General features: G+C 46.0%; 1 pseudogene; it reads left to right on the top strand.

Moving 5' to 3' along the window:
• The first annotated feature begins 2,638 nt into the window (after positions 1–2,638).
• On the top strand, positions 2,639–5,176 carry LOC114496799 (annotated as a pseudogene).
• The last annotated feature ends 380 nt before the right edge of the window (positions 5,177–5,556 follow it).

Raw genomic sequence — 5,556 nt, forward strand, 5'->3', positions numbered from 1 at the left:
GCTTTTCTCCCAATCGATTGCTTTTGACTTTGTCTGGGATGCTTTTCTTATTTTTCCCATTGCATGTAAAACTAGGTTAAAATACTTATGTGGAGCAGTTGGAGTGGGGAACTGGAGGGCGGTGTGGCCATGGGAAGAAATAACTCAGTGCTTCCCTAAGTGACAGAACTGGCCTGCAGGCAGCATGTGGGAGCAGTGGGAGTCTCTTCAGGGCCTATGCACTGGAGCAATCTCGTTTTGTTAAAAATAAAGTACAAGTTTGTACAGAATTTTATTTTTCTAAATAATTGAATCTATAAACTCTAATAAGATAGAAAAATAAAGAAAGGTATTTAGAATTAATTCTGATTTTTCCTCAGAGAAATGTCATTTGGGATACAGAAAAAAAAAGTGACCTTGGAAAAGTAATTTTGCTAATTTCAGAAGTAATAATAATCATTTGGAAATAGTTTTCAGCTTTAACAACATTATTTTTCTTCATTTTGCCACATTTTTTTTTCTTTTTGTCACAAGTAGGGATACTCACCTAGGGTTAAGCATAGCATTCATTCCAGAAATATTTTTAAGTACCCACTCTATGCTGAGTGTTTCTGATAAAGGAATAATTTCTTGCCAGTGGCAGTGGGCAACAGCATGAAGAAAATGAGTGTTACTCTAAATGTTCCTGGACCCAATGAATACAGGAAAGTCAATTAGCACATCCCTGTGCTGAGGGCCCGAAAGGCTCCAGGGAGCCAGGATCCTGCCTGACCCCCGGCTGCAGCGCAGGGCTCTGGCACTCGCTCGGAGGGGCTACAGTGCAGCGCGCTGGGTGCCACCGGGAAGGATCCAAGCTGTCCTCAAAGGAGGCAGTCCTCAAGCCCAGTCTGGAGAGAAAGTATGCAGTTAAACTAATCAGAATGTAAGAAAGCCGGTTTCAAGCAGGAAAGATAGATGTCATCCTAAACCAGAAATTCTAAAAGCACCTACCACTTGCAAGTTGCTCTGCTGCTGGTAGTTTGAGGTACAAAAAGATAAATAGTCAGAACTCTCCAGGCAAAGACCATCAGAGGGTTGTGGGAAGTGGCATGTTGGTGTCCACAGCTCCAATATGGGCCAAACTTTGGTGTGACTCATCTTAATGATTTTATTTACTTAAAGAGATGGAAAAGGAGGGAGAAAGAGAGGGAGAGAAACATCAATCAGCTGCCTGTCGCACATGTCCCAACAGGGGACCAGCCCTGCAACGCAGGCATGTGCCCTGATCGGGAATCAAATTGGCGACTTTTTGCTCTTCAGGATGATGCCCAACCCACTGAGTCACACAAGTCAGGGCTGATATGACTCCTTTTAAAGATAAGATGCACTTTTAAGTTGTGATCATGATAATGGCCATAACTTATATGGCTGTTTTCACATTCCAAGCTCTGTTTCAAGCACCTTATATACAATAGCTTATTTAATCCTCAGAACACTGTATCTCCCTTTTGCAGGTAAGGAAACTGAAGCACAGAGAGTTTAATCTACTTACCCAAGGCTTTCAGAGCCAATCTTTGAACCTGAAAGGAAACTGGGGACAGGGGTATATTAATGTTCTAATTATCTGGAGAGCTGGGGAATGGAAGGATGGACTTTATTCTCTATGGCTTCAGAGGTGAGAATTAAGAGGGATTTTCCAAACGTTAACTCATAAATGGAATGGAGCTGTGAGCCCCTTGATACCAGACATTTTTGAGAAAAGGCAGGAACAAAATTATCAAAAAGTTTAGAGAGGGCAATTCTGTGTTGGATGTGGAGTTTAAGTTAGTGCTAAGGTCACTTTCTTCTGTTAGCTTATTGAATCATAATCAGCTTCAAACATACTCAGTGCCTTTTAAGAAAATTAATACATGACAGAATCAAGACATGAGAAATTCATTAAAAAGCTGCTTATCCAGCATCCTATTAACTAGCATTTGCATGTTTTACTAATTCTTTGGAGCACAGGGTTCATAATAATGCTCCTAAGGAAATAAAAGTGCCTTTAGTATTTTAAAAGATACATTGGATTATGTTCCTTGTAATGTATTATTCTGAGTATTTGGCAGCATTTTATTCAGTTGAAAAATTGTACTCCATGAATGATATCTAATAGCTCACCTTTAACCAGAATATATGATTATGTGGGATAACCCACCCCCTAACCAGGACAAAAAGCACCTGTTCCAGAACAGTCTGCGGATGAAAAGTCTGAGCTGGGCATGCAGGAAGCCATTTCTAGGTAGGAATCCGGGAGCAGTGATCCCTGGCTTACTTCCCCCATTGGCCAGGCCCTGGTCTGAGAGAGGATCACTGAAATGTTGGCCGTTTGGTGTACTCAGCTGTTTCAGAGACAGGAGCTTCACTGCTTGGAAGTTCGATTCCCTGGAGCATCCAGAAAGCAGCTAGCACTCACAATGAGTACATTCTCCAAAACAGAAAGTTTATTCTTACTCAGGACTGTCGGCCTGGACATGAATGCTAAGACAGGTGATTACACCAGCTTCAAAGGTAATGCACCAAATAGAATCCTTCCATGGTAGCTCAACCAGTTGATTCAGGGACCTTCTAATACCACTGACAGCACGTGAGGCAGTGTGCCCACACCTGACAGCATGTGAGGCAGTGTGCCCAGTCACTGACTATTAACTTTCAGGATTCTCCTTGTTAAAGCTGGCTGCTCCTACAGAGCTGTGTTACCCAGCTGCTGGGACTGGCCTGGCAAAATCCCTATGTCCCAGAAAAAAGTGAGCTGCCCCAGGAAGAGGAGCCCTACTGCATGGACTGCGACCAGAGTGAGCTTGTTGGCAGGCCCCCTGCCACCGCTGGCCTTTCTCCCACTTCGGTCCCGTCACTAACGTGTCACTGACTCATTCTCTCCTTCTCAGAGGTCTCCTGCCCCTTTGCCTCATGTGGGAGCCTGCTGTGTGGAGTATGGAGCGTGGTCTACACAGTCATGCAGGGCTCTGCATGTAGAGCCGTGCGCCGGGGAACACACAGGGGACCAGAGACCTATATTCCGGTCCTAGGACTCTGCTCTCTGGGTGGTCCTGAGGCTGCGGGCTTGTTTCCTCAGCTACAGCCTGGAGGTAACAGCCACTTCCTGGATGCAACATGCAGAAAATGAGGGTGAAAGGGGAAAATGGGTATGAAAGGTTTTTGGAACTGAGAAACACACTACAAGGTAAAGTGGGAGACGTGCAACCTTAAAAAGGAAAGGAATTCTGACACATGCTACAACATGGATGAAGCTTGACATTATGCTAATGAGATAAGAGTCACAAAGGCAATAGTTCCCTATGGCTATCACCAGTTCGGGCGATGGATAAGGAAATAAATATCCAGATGAATACAAACGTATTCCAAAGGAATATTCCAGTATTCCAGAGTTCTCTTATGATAGCCTCTTATAGGTTTCAGAGATCCCAGGTAATACAATAAGGAAAAGGAATAACATATACCATAAGTTAAAAACGTAATTTAAAGACTTGCTGTCAGAGAGTGGCAGACTGGCTGACTGCCGAGGGCTGCTCAGGCGGTGGGCACCAAGCATGGAGGGTGTGGAGCTGCAGGCAGCCACTAGATGCTGGCTGATGTGGCCAAGCCACTGCAGGCAGCGAGCCACCGGATCTTCATCCTCCTGCTCTGGCTGTGGACCTTGGATTCTGGTGCCTACTGATCTGGCAGATGAGCCCTAAACTCAGTTTGCCCCTGTGTGCTCTTTACCAGGACCTTCAGAGACTGGTACATGTCCTCATGTCCCCAGAGATCTGCAGTCTCCTGACCCCAGGGTCCACCTACACCACCAACATCAACCCACACAATGCTGAAGTCTACACTGTACCCAGAGAGCCTCGGTGCCACGTGTGACGTCCTGATAGAGGACCACCAGATTGGGAAGTATGAACACAACCTCAAATTTGTCATCTGTGGCTTCCACCAAGACATTCAGTTCAGAAGAGCTTTCTGGTAAAGATTGACACCTTCCATCATGTGCAACTGGGGATGGCTGCCAGGGGCCTCCAGCCTATGCCCAACACTTGAGGAAGGGCTCTACCTATATGGGGACACCCAGCACATCCCACTGTACCAGATAAGAGACTTCTAGGCCAGAGTCCCTCCATCAAGCAGGTCATGGAGATCTCACTCCCAGAGATGGCCTTGATCTCCCATGAAGTGGACCACTCCCTGGGCCTCTAAAGGATGTGACAGGCACCATTCAAGACATGCACATGAAAGGCTTCATGTGCCAGTGAATCGAATGGGATGTGGAGAAGTACATCTGGGACAGAGCAAGACATTTACTTCCTGAGCCACTAGGTGGCCAGTGGAAACACCTCTTCCTTAGCACCAACAGTCCTTTCAGCTCTGCCGGCAAAGGAATTCACACATGGTGGTGGTTCCTGGCTGATGCCAACTCTCTGCAGTGGTCATCGTCCAGGAGAATGAACCTCCCTTTTTCACTGACCCACACAAGCCTTTCAGAAAACTTGATGAGAAGGGCTCGGGACAATGGGACTGTATCACTACCTGGAAAGGGCAAGATCTACTGACCAGGAAACCTGTTTGCCTTTCTGTGCCTGACAGAATGACACAGCCCCAAGGTGCTCTACTTCAGATATCACTTCTACAGGGACCTGGAGGATCTCAGGCTTTGGCAGGGCTGGTGCACAGGTGCCAGTATCCCCAAGCTGGAGCATGACATCTGCATTCTCAGCATATACTCAGTGAAAGGGCAGCAGGTGCTTCCAGTCCTGCTGGGGTGCATGCAGATGGATGTGCAGATGCGTGATGCAGATCTGTAGGTGCTGGCTGCCTGGGTGAAAAGACAGCAGGATATGAGGCAGGTTCACTACCAAGACCCTGTTCAACACTCAGTTTGGGAGTGTCGAACACCTTCCACAACCCCACCTACTTCTCAGAGCACCTCGTGCACTTCTCAGACCTCTACACGGCATCCCTCAGCTGCTTGCTCAACTACCAGTACACTTCACCTTCACACCCACAGCATGAGATGCCACCCTGCATGCATCAGGTCTGCACTGGCTGCATGAAGATGCCCTTCTGGCAACATGGCCCACACTCACTGAGGGCACCTTTATGTCCAAAACTGTATGCCAGCCCCTCCTGCCCTACCTATTCTGGGTTTCTGTACAGACAAAATAGTCTCCCTTGCTAAAAAAAAAAAAAAAACAACTCCATTAATCACTGAGGTTTAAACTTATAGTAAGATAAAATTAAGTATGGTTTTAAGTTCAAAAATCCTAGGATATTTGATTTCTGGATATATATCCCAACTAACTGAAAACAGGGACTCCAAAAGATATCTGTGCCCTCATGTTTATAATAGCATTATTCACAGCAGCCAAACAGGCAAGCAACCCATGGGCCCATTGCTAGGTGAATGGATAAGCAAACTGTGGTATGTCTGTACAATGGAATATTGTTCAGCTTTAAAAAGAAAGGAGATTCTGACACATGCCGAAACATGGATGAACCTCGAGGACATTATGTTGAGTGAGTTAAGCCAGTCACAACAGGACAAATACTGTAAAATTC

The sequence above is a fragment of the Phyllostomus discolor genome, chromosome 5, assembly GCF_004126475.2.
Source record: "Phyllostomus discolor isolate MPI-MPIP mPhyDis1 chromosome 5, mPhyDis1.pri.v3, whole genome shotgun sequence".
NCBI classification, from domain to species: Eukaryota; Metazoa; Chordata; class Mammalia; order Chiroptera; family Phyllostomidae; genus Phyllostomus; species Phyllostomus discolor.